This window comes from Bombus terrestris, unplaced genomic scaffold, assembly GCF_910591885.1.
Source record: "Bombus terrestris unplaced genomic scaffold, iyBomTerr1.2, whole genome shotgun sequence".
NCBI classification, from domain to species: domain Eukaryota; kingdom Metazoa; phylum Arthropoda; class Insecta; order Hymenoptera; family Apidae; genus Bombus; species Bombus terrestris.
The window spans coordinates 661,918-678,435 of NW_025963554.1; positions in this window are offsets into that span (position 1 = coordinate 661,918).

Sequence of the window (16,518 nt, forward strand, 5' to 3'; positions counted from 1 at the left end):
CGGTATATAGTAATATTATGTAACGTCATACGTTATAACGTAGTACTATATAACGTCATTCGTAATAACGAAGTACTATATAACGTTATACGTTGTAACGAAATACTATATAACGTTATACGTAATAACGTAATAGTATATAACGTCATACGTTATAACTTAATGCAATATAACGTTACACTTTGTATAGTGATAATATATAATGTTATACGGTATATAGTAATATTATGTAACGTCATACGTTATAACGTAATGCCATAAAACGTTACACGTTGTATAGTAATAGTATATAACGTTATAACTATTACTATACAACATTACTATAACTACACGTTGTGTAGTAATAGTATATAACGTTATACGTTATAGCGTAATGGTATATAACGTTATATGTTATAACGTAGTGCTATATAACGTTACACGCTGTATAGTAATAGTATATAACGTTATAACTATTACTATACAACATTACTATAACTACACGTTGTATAGTAATAGTATACAATGTTATACGGTATATAGTAAAATTATGTAACGTCATACGTTATAACGTAGTACTATATAACGTTGTACGTTATAACGTAATACTATATAACGTTACACGTTGTATAGTAAAATTATGTAACGTCATACGTTATAACGTAGTACTGTATAACGTCATTCGTTATAACGAAGTACTATATAACGTTATACATTATGACGAAATACTATATAACGTTATACGTTATAACGTAATAGTCTATAACGTCATACGTTATAACGTAATGCTATATATCGTTACACGTTGTATAGTAATAGCATACAATGTTATACGGTATATAGTAATATTATGTAACGTCATACGTTATAACGTAGTGCTATATATCGTTACACGTTGTATAGTAATAGTACACAATGTTATCCGGTATATAGTAATATTATGTAACGTCATACGTTATAACGTAGTGCTATATATCATTACACGTCGTATAGTAATAGTGTACCATGTTATACGGTATATAGTAATATTATGTAACGTCATACGTTATAAGGTAATAGTATATAACGCCATACGTTATAACTTAATGCAATATAACGTTACACTTTGTATAGTGATAGTATATAATGTTACACGGTATATAGTAATATTATGTAATGTCATACGTTCTAACGTAGTGCTGTATATCATTACACGTTGTATAGTAATAGTATACAATGTTATACGGTATATAGTAATATTATGTAACGTCATACGTTATAACGTAGTGCTATATATCATTACACGTTGTATAGTAATAGTATACAATGTTATACGGTATATAGTAATATTATGTAACGTCATACGTTATAACGTAGTGCTATATATCATTACACGTTGTATAGTAATAATATACAATGTTATACGGTATATAGTAATAGTATATAACGTCATACGTTATAACGTAATGCAATATAACGTTACACGTTGTATACTAATAGTATATAATGTTATACGTTATAGCGTAATGGTATATAACGTTATACGTTATAACGTAGTGCTCTTTAACATTGCACGTTGTATAGTAATAGTATACAATGTTATACGGTATATAGTAAAATTATGTAACGTCATACGTTATAACGTAGTACTATATAACGTTGTACGTTATAACGTAATGCAATATAACGTTACACGTTGTATAGTTATAGTATATAATGTTATACGGTATATAGTAATATTATGTAACGTCATACGTTATAACGTAATGCAATAAAACGTTACACGTTGTATACTAATAGTATATAATGTTATACGTTATAGCGTAATGGTATATAACGTTATAGGTTATAACGTAGTGCTCTTTAACATTACACGTTGTATAGTAATAGTACACAATGTTATCCGGTATAGGGTAATATTATGTTATGTCATACGTTATAACGTAGTGCGATATATCATTACACGTTGTATAGTAATAGTACACAATGTTATACGGTATATAGTAATATTATGTAACGTCATACGTTATAAGGTAATAGTATATAACGTCATACGTTATAACGTAATGCAATATAACGTTACACGTTGTATAGTTATAGTATATAATGTTATACGGTATATAGTAATATTATGTAACGTCATACGTTATAACGTAATGCAATAAAACGTTACACGTTGTATACTAATAGTATATAATGTTATACGTTATAGCGTAATGGTATATAACGTTATACGTTATAACGTAGTACTATATAACGTTGTACGTTATAACGTAATACTATATAACGTTACACGTTGTATAGTAAAGTTATGTAACGTCATACGTTATAACGTAGTACTATATAACGTCATTCGTTATAACGAAGTACTATATAACGTTATACGTTATGACGAAATACTATATAACGTTATACGTTATAACGTAATAGTCTATAACGTCATACGTTAGAACGTAGTGCTATATATCGTTACACGTTGTATAGTAATTGTATACAATGTTATACGGTATATAGTAATATTATGTAACGTCATACGTTATAACGTAGTGCTATATATCATTAAACGTTGTATAGTAATAATATACAATGTTATACGGTATATAGTAATATTATGTAACGTCATACGTTATAAGGTAATAGTATATAACGTCATACGTTATAACCTAATGCAATATAACGTTATACGTTGTATAGTGATAGTATATAATGTTACACGGTATATAGTAATATTATGTAACGTCATACGTTATAACGTAATGCAATAAAACGTTACACGTTGTATGCTAATAGTATATAATGTTATACGTTATAGCGTAATGGTATATAACGTTATACGTTATAACGTAGTGCTCTTTAACATTACACGTTTTATAGTAATAGTACACAATGTTATCCGGTATATAGTAATATTATGTTATGTCATACGTTATAACGTAGTGCTATATATCATTACACGTTGTATAGTAATAGTACACAATGTTATCCGGTATATAGTAATATTATGTAACGTCATACGTTATAACGTAGTGCTATATATCATTACACGTTGTATAGTAATATTATACAATGTTATACGGTATATAGTAATATTATGTAACGTCATACGTTATAAGGTAATAGTATACAACGTCATACGTCATAACGTAATGCAATATAACGTTATACGTTGTATAGTGATAGTATATAATGTTACACGGTATATAGTAATATTATGTAACGTCATACGTTATAACGTAACACTATATAACGTCATTCGTTATAACGAAGTACTATATAACGTTATACGTTATAACGAAATACTATATAACGTTATACGTTATAGCGTAATGGTATATAACGTTATACGTTATAACGTAGTGCTCTTTAACATTGCACGTTGTATAGTAATAGTATACAATGTTATACGGTATATAGTAAAATTATGTAACGTCATACGTTATAACGTAGTACTATATAACGTTGTACGTTATAACGTAATGCAATATAACGTTACACGTTGTATAGTTATAGTATATAATGTTATACGGTATATAGTAATATTATGTAACGTCATACGTTATAACGTAATGCAATAAAACGTTACACGTTGTATACTAATAGTATATAATGTTATACGTTATAGCGTAATGGTATATAACGTTATAGGTTATAACGTAGTGCTCTTTAACATTACACGTTGTATAGTAATAGTACACAATGTTATCCGGTATAGGGTAATATTATGTTATGTCATACGTTATAACGTAGTGCTATATATCATTACACGTTGTATAGTAATAGTACACAATGTTATACGGTATATAGTAATATTATGTAACGTCATACGTTATAAGGTAATAGTATATAACGTCATACGTTATAACGTAATGCAATATAACGTTACACGTTGTATAGTTATAGTATATAATGTTATACGGTATATAGTAATATTATGTAACGTCATACGTTATAACGTAATGCAATAAAACGTTACACGTTGTATACTAATAGTATATAATGTTATACGTTATAGCGTAATGGTATATAACGTTATACGTTATAACGTAGTACTATATAACGTTGTACGTTATAACGTAATACTATATAACGTTACACGTTGTATAGTAAAGTTATGTAACGTCATACGTTGTAACGTAGTACTATATAACGTCATTCGTTATAACGAAGTACTATATAACGTTATACGTTATGACGAAATACTATATAACGTTATACGTTATAACGTAATAGTCTATAACGTCATACGTTAGAACGTAGTGCTATATATCGTTACACGTTGTATAGTAATAGTATACAATGTTATACGGTATATAGTAATATTATGTAACGTCATACGTTATAACGTAGTGCTATATATCATTAAACGTTGTATAGTAATAATATACAATGTTATACGGTATATAGTAATATTATGTAACGTCATACGTTATAAGGTAATAGTATATAACGTCATACGTTATAACCTAATGCAATATAACGTTATACGTTGTATAGTGATAGTATATAATGTTACACGGTATATAGTAATATTATGTAACGTCATACGTTATAACGTAATGCAATAAAACGTTACACGTTGTATACTAATAGTATATAATGTTATACGTTATAGCGTAATGGTATATAACGTTATACGTTATAACGTAGTGCTCTTTAACATTACACGTTTTATAGTAATAGTACACAATGTTATCCGGTATATAGTAATATTATGTTATGTCATACGTTATAACGTAGTGCGATATATCATTACACGTTGTATAGTAATAGTACACAATGTTATCCGGTATATAGTAATATTATGTAACGTCATACGATATAACGTAGTGCTATATATCATTACACGTTGTATAGTAATATTATACAATGTTATACGGTATATAGTAATATTATGTAACGTCATACGTTATAAGGTAATAGTATACAACGTCATACGTCATAACGTAATGCAATATAACGTTATACGTTGTATAGTGATAGTATATAATGTTACACGGTATATAGTAATATTATGTAACGTCATACGTTATAACGTAACACTATATAACGTCATTCGTTATAACGAAGTACTACATAATGTTATACGTTATAACGAAATACTATATAACGTTATACGTTATAACGTAATAGTATATAACGTCATACGTTATAACTTAATGCAATATAACGTTACACTTTGTATAGTGATAGTATATAATGTTATACGGTATCTAGTAATATTATGTAACGTCATACGTTATAACGTAGTGCTATATATCATTAAACGTTGTATAGTAATAATATACAATGTTATACGGTATATAGTAATATTATGTAACGTCATACGATATAACGTAGTGCTATATATCATTACACGTTGTATAGTAATATTATACAATGTTATACGGTATATAGTAATATTATGTAACGTCATACGTTATAAGGTAATAGTATACAACGTCATACGTCATAACGTAATGCAATATAACGTTATACGTTGTATAGTGATAGTATATAATGTTACACGGTATATAGTAATATTATGTAACGTCATACGTTATAAGGTAATAGTATACAACGTCATACGTCATAACGTAATGCAATATAACGTTATACGTTGTATAGTGATAGTATATAACGTTACACGTTGTATAGTAAAGTTATGTAACGTCATACGTTATAACGTAGTACTATATAACGTCATTCGTTATAACGAAGTACTATATAACGTTATACGTTATGACGAAATACTATATAACGTTATACGTTATAACGTAATAGTCTATAACGTCATACGTTAGAACGTAGTGCTATATATCGTTACACGTTGTATAGTAATTGTATACAATGTTATACGGTATATAGTAATATTATGTAACGTCATACGTTATAACGTAGTGCTATATATCATTAAACGTTGTATAGTAATAATATACTATGTTATACGGTATATAGTAATATTATGTAACGTCATACGTTATAAGGTAATAGTATATAACGTCATACGTTATAACCTAATGCAATATAACGTTATACGTTGTATAGTGATAGTATATAATGTTACACGGTATATAGTAATATTATGTAACGTCATACGTTATAACGTAATGCAATAAAACGTTACACGTTGTATACTAATAGTATATAATGTTATACGTTATAGCGTAATGGTATATAACGTTATACGTTATAACGTAGTGCTCTTTAACATTACACGTTGTATAGTAATAGTACACAATGTTATCCGGTATATAGTAATATTATGTTATGTCATACGTTATAACGTAGTGCGATATATCATTACACGTTGTATAGTAATAGTACACAATGTTATCCGGTATATAGTAATATTATGTAACGTCATACGTTATAACGTAGTGCTATATATCATTACACGTTGTATAGTAATATTATACAATGTTATACGGTATATAGTAATATTATGTAACGTCATACGTTATAAGGTAATAGTATACAACGTCATACGTCATAACGTAATGCAATATAACGTTATACGTTGTATAGTGATAGTATATAATGTTACACGGTATATAGTAATATTATGTAACGTCATACGTTATAACGTAACACTATATAACGTCATTCGTTATAACGAAGTACTATATAATGTTATACGTTATAACGAAATACTATATAACGTTATACGTTATAACGTAATACTATATAACGTTATACGTTATAACGAAATACTATATAACGATATACGTTATAACGTAATGCAATATAACGTTATACGTTGTATAGTGATAGTATATAATGTTACACGGTATATAGTAATATTATATAACGTCATACGTTTTATAGTAGCGCTGTATATCATTACACGTTGTATAGTAATAGTACACAATGTTATCCGGTATATAGTAATATTATGTAACGTCATACGATATAACGTAGTGCTATATATCATTACACGTTGTATAGTAATAGTGTACAATGTTATACGGTATATAGTAATATTATGTAACGTTATACGTTATAACGTAATAGTATATAACGCCATACGTTATAACGTAATGCAATATAACGTTACACTTTGTATAGTGATAGTATATAATGTTACACGGTATATAGTAATATTATGTAATGTCATACGTTATAAGGTAATAGTATATAACGTCATACGTTATAACGTAATGCAATATAACGTTACACGCTGTATAGTGATAGTATATAATGTTATACGGTATATAGTAATATTATGTAACGTCATACGTTATAACGTAATGCAATAAAACGTTACACGTTGTATACTAATAGTATATAATGTTATACGTTATAGCGTAATGGTATATAACGTTATACGTTGTATAGTGATAGTATATGATGTTACACGGTATATAGTAATATTATGTAACGTCATACGTTATAACGTAGTGCTGTATATCATTACACGTTGTATAGTAATAGTACACAATGTTATCCGGTATATAGTAATATTATGTAACGTCATACGTTATAACGTAGTGCTATATATCATTACACGTTGTATAGTAATAGCACACAATGTTATCCGGTATATAGTATTATTATGTAACGTCATACGTTACAACGTAGTGCTATATATGATTACACGTTGTATATATATATTATACAATGTTATACGGTATATAGTAATATTATGTAACGTCATACGTTATAAGGTAATAGTATACAACGTCATACGTTATAACGTAGTGCTATATATCATTACACGTTGTATAGTAATATTATACAATGTTATACGGTATATAGTAACATTATGTAACTTCATACGTTATAAGGTAATAGTATACAACGTCATACGTCATAACCTAATGCAATATAACGTTATACGTTGTATAGTGATAGTATATAATGTTACACGGTATATAGTAATATTATGTAACGTCATACGTTATAACGTAGTGCTGTATATCATTACACGTTGTATAGTAATAGTATACAATGTTATACGGTATATAGTAATATTATGTAACGTCATACGTTATAAGGTAATAGTATATAACGTCATACGTTATAACGTAATGCAATATAACGTTATACGTTGTATAGTGATAGTATATAATGTTACACGGTATATAGTAATATTATGTAACGTCATATGTTATAAGGTAATAGTATATAATGTCATACGTTATAACCTAATGCAATATAACGTTATACGTTGTATAGTGATAGTATATAATGTTACACGGTATATAGTAATATTATGTAACGTCATACGTTATAACGTAGTACTATATAACGTCATTCGTAATAACGAAGTACTATATAACGTTATACGTTGTAACGAAATACTATATAACGTTATACGTAATAACGTAATAGTATATAACGTCATACGTTATAACTTAATGCAATATAACGTTACACTTTGTATAGTGATAATATATAATGTTATACGGTATATAGTAATATTATGTAACGTCATACGTTATAACGTAATGCAATAAAACGTTACACGTTGTATAGTAATAGTATATAACGTTATAACTATTACTATACAACATTACTATAACTACACGTTGTATAGTAATAGTATATAACGTTATGCGTTATAGCGTAATGGTATATAACGTTATATGTTATAACGTAGTGCTATATAACGTTATACGTTGTATAGTAATAGTATATAACGTTATAACTATTACTATACAACATTACTATAACTACACGTTGTATAGTAATAGTATACAATGTTATACGGTATATAGTAATATTATGTAACGTCATACGTTATAACGTAGTGCTATATATCATTACACGTTGTATAGTAATAGTATACAATGTTATACGGTATATAGTAATATTATGTAACGTCATACGTTATAACGTAGTGCTATATATCGTTACACGTTGTATAGTAATTGTATACAATGTTATACGTTATATAGTAATATTATGTAACGTCATACGTTATAACGTAGTGCTATATATCATTAAACGTTGTATAGTAATAATATACAATGTTATACGGTATATAGTAATATTATGTAACGTCATACGTTATAAGGTAATAGTATATAACGTCATACGTTATAACCTAATGCAATATAACGTTATACGTTGTATAGTGATAGTATATAATGTTACACGGTATATAGTAATATTATGTAACGTCATACGTTATAACGTAATGCAATAAAACGTTACACGTTGTATGCTAATAGTATATAATGTTATACGTTATAGCGTAATGGTATATAACGTTATACGTTATAACGTAGTGCTCTTTAACATTACACGTTTTATAGTAATAGTACACAATGTTATCCGGTATATAGTAATATTATGTTATGTCATACGTTATAACGTAGTGCGATATATCATTACACGTTGTATAGTAATAGTACACAATGTTATCCGGTATATAGTAATATTATGTAACGTCATACGTTATAACGTAGTGCTATATATCATTACACGTTGTATAGTAATATTATACAATGTTATACGGTATATAGTAATATTATGTAACGTCATACGTTATAAGGTAATAGTATACAACGTCATACGTCATAACGTAATGCAATATAACGTTATACGTTGTATAGTGATAGTATATAATGTTACACGGTATATAGTAATATTATGTAACGTCATACGTTATAACGTAACACTATATAACGTCATTCGTTATAACGAAGTACTATATAATGTTATACGTTATAACGAAATACTATATAACGTTATACGTTATAGCGTAATGGTATATAACGTTATACGTTATAACGTAGTGCTCTTTAACATTGCACGTTGTATAGTAATAGTATACAATGTTATACGGTATATAGTAAAATTATGTAACGTCATACGTTATAACGTAGTACTATATAACGTTGTACGTTATAACGTAATGCAATATAACGTTACACGTTGTATAGTTATAGTATATAATGTTATACGGTATATAGTAATATTATGTAACGTCATACGTTATAACGTAATGCAATAAAACGTTACACGTTGTATACTAATAGTATATAATGTTATACGTTATAGCGTAATGGTATATAACGTTATAGGTTATAACGTAGTGCTCTTTAACATTACACGTTGTATAGTAATAGTACACAATGTTATCCGGTATAGGGTAATATTATGTTATGTCATACGTTATAACGTAGTGCGATATATCATTACACGTTGTATAGTAATAGTACACAATGTTATACGGTATATAGTAATATTATGTAACGTCATACGTTATAAGGTAATAGTATATAACGTCATACGTTATAACGTAATGCAATATAACGTTACACGTTGTATAGTTATAGTATATAATGTTATACGGTATATAGTAATATTGTGTAACGTCATACGTTATAACGTAATGCAATAAAACGTTACACGTTGTATACTAATAGTATATAATGTTATACGTTATAGCGTAATGGTATATAACGTTATACGTTATAACGTAGTACTATATAACGTTGTACGTTATAACGTAATACTATATAACGTTACACGTTGTATAGTAAAGTTATGTAACGTCATACGTTATAACGTAGTACTATATAACGTCATTCGTTATAACGAAGTACTATATAACGTTATACGTTATGACGAAATACTATATAACGTTATACGTTATAACGTAATAGTCTATAACGTCATACGTTAGAACGTAGTGCTATATATCGTTACACGTTGTATAGTAATTGTATACAATGTTATACGGTATATAGTAATATTATGTAACGTCATACGTTATAACGTAGTGCTATATATCATTAAACGTTGTATAGTAATAATATACTATGTTATACGGTATATAGTAATATTATGTAACGTCATACGTTATAAGGTAATAGTATATAACGTCATACGTTATAACCTAATGCAATATAACGTTATACTTTGTATAGTGATAGTATATAATGTTACACGGTATATAGTAATATTATGTAACGTCATACGTTATAACGTAATGCAATAAAACGTTACACGTTGTATACTAATAGTATATAATGTTATACGTTATAGCGTAATGGTATATAACGTTATACGTTATAACGTAGTGCTCTTTAACATTACACGTTTTATAGTAATAGTACACAATGTTATCCGGTATATAGTAATATTATGTTATGTCATACGTTATAACGTAGTGCGATATATCATTACACGTTGTATAGTAATAGTACACAATGTTATCCGGTATATAGTAATATTATGTAACGTCATACGTTATAACGTAGTGCTATATATCATTACACGTTGTATAGTAATAGTACACAATGTTATACGGTATATAGTAAAATTATGTAACGTCATACGTTATAACGTAGTACTATATAACGTTGTACGTTATAACGTAATGCAATATAACGTTACACGTTGTATAGTTATAGTATATAATGTTATACGGTATATAGTAATATTATGTAACGTCATACGTTATAACGTAATGCAATAAAACGTTACACGTTGTATACTAATAGTATATAATGTTATACGTTATAGCGTAATGGTATATAACGTTATAGGTTATAACGTAGTGCTCTTTAACATTACACGTTGTATAGTAATAGTACACAATGTTATCCGGTATAGGGTAATATTATGTTATGTCATACGTTATAACGTAGTGCGATATATCATTACACGTTGTATAGTAATAGTACACAATGTTATACGGTATATAGTAATATTATGTAACGTCATACGTTATAAGGTAATAGTATATAACGTCATACGTTATAACGTAATGCAATATAACGTTACACGTTGTATAGTTATAGTATATAATGTTATACGGTATATAGTAATATTATGTAACGTCATACGTTATAACGTAATGCAATAAAACGTTACACGTTGTATACTAATAGTATATAATGTTATACGTTATAGCGTAATGGTATATAACGTTATACGTTATAAAGTAGTACTATATAACGTTGTACGTTATAACGTAATACTATATAACGTTACACGTTGTATAGTAAAGTTATGTAACGTCATACGTTATAACGTAGTACTATATAACGTCATTCGTTATAACGAAGTACTATATAACGTTATACGTTATGACGAAATACTATATAACGTTATACGTTATAACGTAATAGTCTATAACGTCATACGTTACAACGTAGTGCTATATATCGTTACACGTTGTATAGTAATAGTATACAATGTTATACGGTATATAGTAATATTATGTAACGTCATACGTTATAACGTAGTGCTATATATCATTAAACGTTGTATAGTAATAATATACAATGTTATACGGTATATAGTAATATTATGTAACGTCATACGTTATAAGGTAATAGTATATAACGTCATACGTTATAACCTAATGCAATATAACGTTATACGTTGTATAGTGATAGTATATAATGTTACACGGTATATAGTAATATTATGTAACGTCATACGTTATAACGTAATGCAATAAAACGTTACACGTTGTATGCTAATAGTATATAATGTTATACGTTATAGCGTAATGGTATATAACGTTATACGTTATAACGTAGTGCTCTTTAACATTACACGTTTTATAGTAATAGTACACAATGTTATCCGGTATATAGTAATATTATGTTATGTCATACGTTATAACGTAGTGCGATATATCATTACACGTTGTATAGTAATAGTACACAATGTTATCCGGTATATAGTAATATTATGTAACGTCATACGTTATAACGTAGTGCTATATATCATTACACGTTGTATAGTAATATTATACAATGTTATACGGTATATAGTAATATTATGTAACGTCATACGTTATAAGGTAATAGTATACAACGTCATACGTCATAACGTAATGCAATATAACGTTATACGTTGTATAGTGATAGTATAGAATGTTACACGGTATATAGTAATATTATGTAACGTCATACGTTATAACGTAACACTATATAACGTCATTCGTTATAACGAAGTACTATATAACGTTATACGTTATAACGAAATACTATATAACGTTATACGTTATAGCGTAATGGTATATAACGTTATACGTTATAACGTAGTGCTCTTTAACATTGCACGTTGTATAGTAATAGTATACAATGTTATACGGTATATAGTAAAATTATGTAACGTCATACGTTATAACGTAGTACTATATAACGTTGTACGTTATAACGTAATGCAATATAACGTTACACGTTGTATAGTTATAGTATATAATGTTATACGGTATATAGTAATATTATGTAACGTCATACGTTATAACGTAATGCAATAAAACGTTACACGTTGTATACTAATAGTATATAATGTTATACGTTATAGCGTAATGGTATATAACGTTATAGGTTATAACGTAGTGCTATATATATTTACACGTTGTATAGTAATAGTACACAATGTTATCCGGTATAGGGTAATATTATGTTATGTCATACGTTATAACGTAGTGCGATATATCATTACACGTTGTATAGTAATAGTACACAATGTTATACGGTATATAGTAATATTATGTAACGTCATACGTTATAAGGTAATAGTATATAACGTCATACGTTATAACGTAATGCAATATAACGTTACACGTTGTATAGTTATAGTATATAATGTTATACGGTATATAGTAATATTATGTAACGTCATACGTTATAACGTAATGCAATAAAACGTTACACGTTGTATACTAATAGTATATAATGTTATACGTTATAGCGTAATGGTATATAACGTTATACGTTATAACGTAGTACTATATAACGTTGTACGTTATAACGTAATACTATATAACGTTACACGTTGTATAGTAAAGTTATGTAACGTCATACGTTATAACGTAGTACTATATAACGTCATTCGTTATAACGAAGTACTATATAACGTTATACGTTATGACGAAATACTATATAACGTTATACGTTATAACGTAATAGTCTATAACGTCATACGTTAGAACGTAGTGCTATATATCGTTACACGTTGTATAGTAATTGTATACAATGTTATACGGTATATAGTAATATTATGTAACGTCATACGTTATAACGTAGTGCTATATATCATTAAACGTTGTATAGTAATAATATACTATGTTATACGGTATATAGTAATATTATGTAACGTCATACGTTATAAGGTAATAGTATATAACGTCATACGTTATAACCTAATGCAATATAACGTTATACGTTGTATAGTGATAGTATATAATGTTACACGGTATATAGTAATATTATGTAACGTCATACGTTATAACGTAATGCAATAAAACGTTACACGTTGTATACTAATAGTATATAATGTTATACGTTATAGCGTAATGGTATATAACGTTATACGTTATAACGTAGTGCTCTTTAACATTACACGTTGTATAGTAATAGTACACAATGTTATCCGGTATATAGTAATATTATGTTATGTCATACGTTATAACGTAGTGCGATATATCATTACACGTTGTATAGTAATAGTACACAATGTTATCCGGTATATAGTAATATTATGTAACGTCATACGTTATAACGTAGTGCTATATATCATTACACGTTGTATAGTAATATTATACAATGTTATACGGTATATAGTAATATTATGTAACGTCATACGTTATAAGGTAATAGTATACAACGTCATACGTCATAACGTAATGCAATATAACGTTATACGTTGTATAGTGATAGTATATAATGTTACACGGTATATAGTAATATTATGTAACGTCATACGTTATAACGTAACACTATATAACGTCATTCGTTATAACGAAGTACTATATAATGTTATACGTTATAACGAAATACTATATAACGTTATACGTTATAACGTAATAGTATATAACGTCATACGTTATAACTTAATGCAATATAACGTTACACTTTGTATAGTGATAGTATATAATGTTATACGGTATATAGTAATATTATGTAACGTCATACGTTATAACGCAATGCAATAAAACGTTACACGTTGTATACTAATAGTATATAACGTTATAACTATTACTATACAACATTACTATAACTGCACGTTGTATAGTAATAGTATACAATGTTATACGGTATATAGTAAAATTATGTAACGTCATACGTTATAACGTAGTACTATATAACGTTGTACGTTATAACGTAATACTATATAACGTTATACGTTATAACGAAATACTATATAACGATATACGTTATAACGTAATGCAATATAACGTTATACGTTGTATAGTGATAGTATATAATGTTACACGGTATATAGTAATATTATATAACGTCATACGTTTTATAGTAGCGCTGTATATCATTACACGTTGTATAGTAATAGTACACAATGTTATCCGGTATATAGTAATATTATGTAACGTCATACGATATAACGTAGTGCTATATATCATTACACGTTGTATAGTAATATTATACAATGTTATACGGTATATAGTAATATTATGTAACGTCATACGTTATAAGGTAATAGTATACAACGTCATACGTCATAACGTAATGCAATATAACGTTATACGTTGTATAGTGATAGTATATAATGTTACACGGTATATAGTAATATTATGTAACGTCATACGTTATAACGTAACACTATATAACGTCATTCGTTATAACGAAGTACTACATAATGTTATACGTTATAACGAAATACTATATAACGTTATACGTTATAACGTAATAGTATATAACGTCATACGTTATAACTTAATGCAATATAACGTTACACTTTGTATAGTGATAGTATATAATGTTATACGGTATATAGTAATATTATGTAACGTCATACGTTATAACGTAGTGCTATATATCATTAAACGTTGTATAGTAATAATATACAATGTTATACGGTATATAGTAATATTATGTAACGTCATACGATATAACGTAGTGCTATATATCATTACACGTTGTATAGTAATATTATACAATGTTATACGGTATATAGTAATATTATGTAACGTCATACGTTATAAGGTAATAGTATACAACGTCATACGTCATAACGTAATGCAATATAACGTTATACGTTGTATAGTGATAGTATATAATGTTACACGGTATATAGTAATATTATGTAACGTCATACGTTATAAGGTAATAGTATACAACGTCATACGTCATAACGTAATGCAATATAACGTTATACGTTGTATAGTGATAGTATATAACGTTACACGTTGTATAGTAAAGTTATGTAACGTCATACGTTATAACGTAGTACTATATAACGTCATTCGTTATAACGAAGTACTATATAACGTTATACGTTATGACGAAATACTATATAACGTTATACGTTATAACGTAATAGTCTATAACGTCATACGTTAGAACGTAGTGCTATATATCGTTACACGTTGTATAGTAATTGTATACAATGTTATACGGTATATAGTAATATTATGTAACGTCATACGTTATAACGTAGTGCTATATATCATTAAACGTTGTATAGTAATAATATACTATGTTATACGGTATATAGTAATATTATGTAACGTCATACGTTATAAGGTAATAGTATATAACGTCATACGTTATAACCCAATGCAATATAACGTTATACGTTGTATAGTGATAGTATATAATGTTACACGGTATATAGTAATATTATGTAACGTCATACGTTATAACGTAA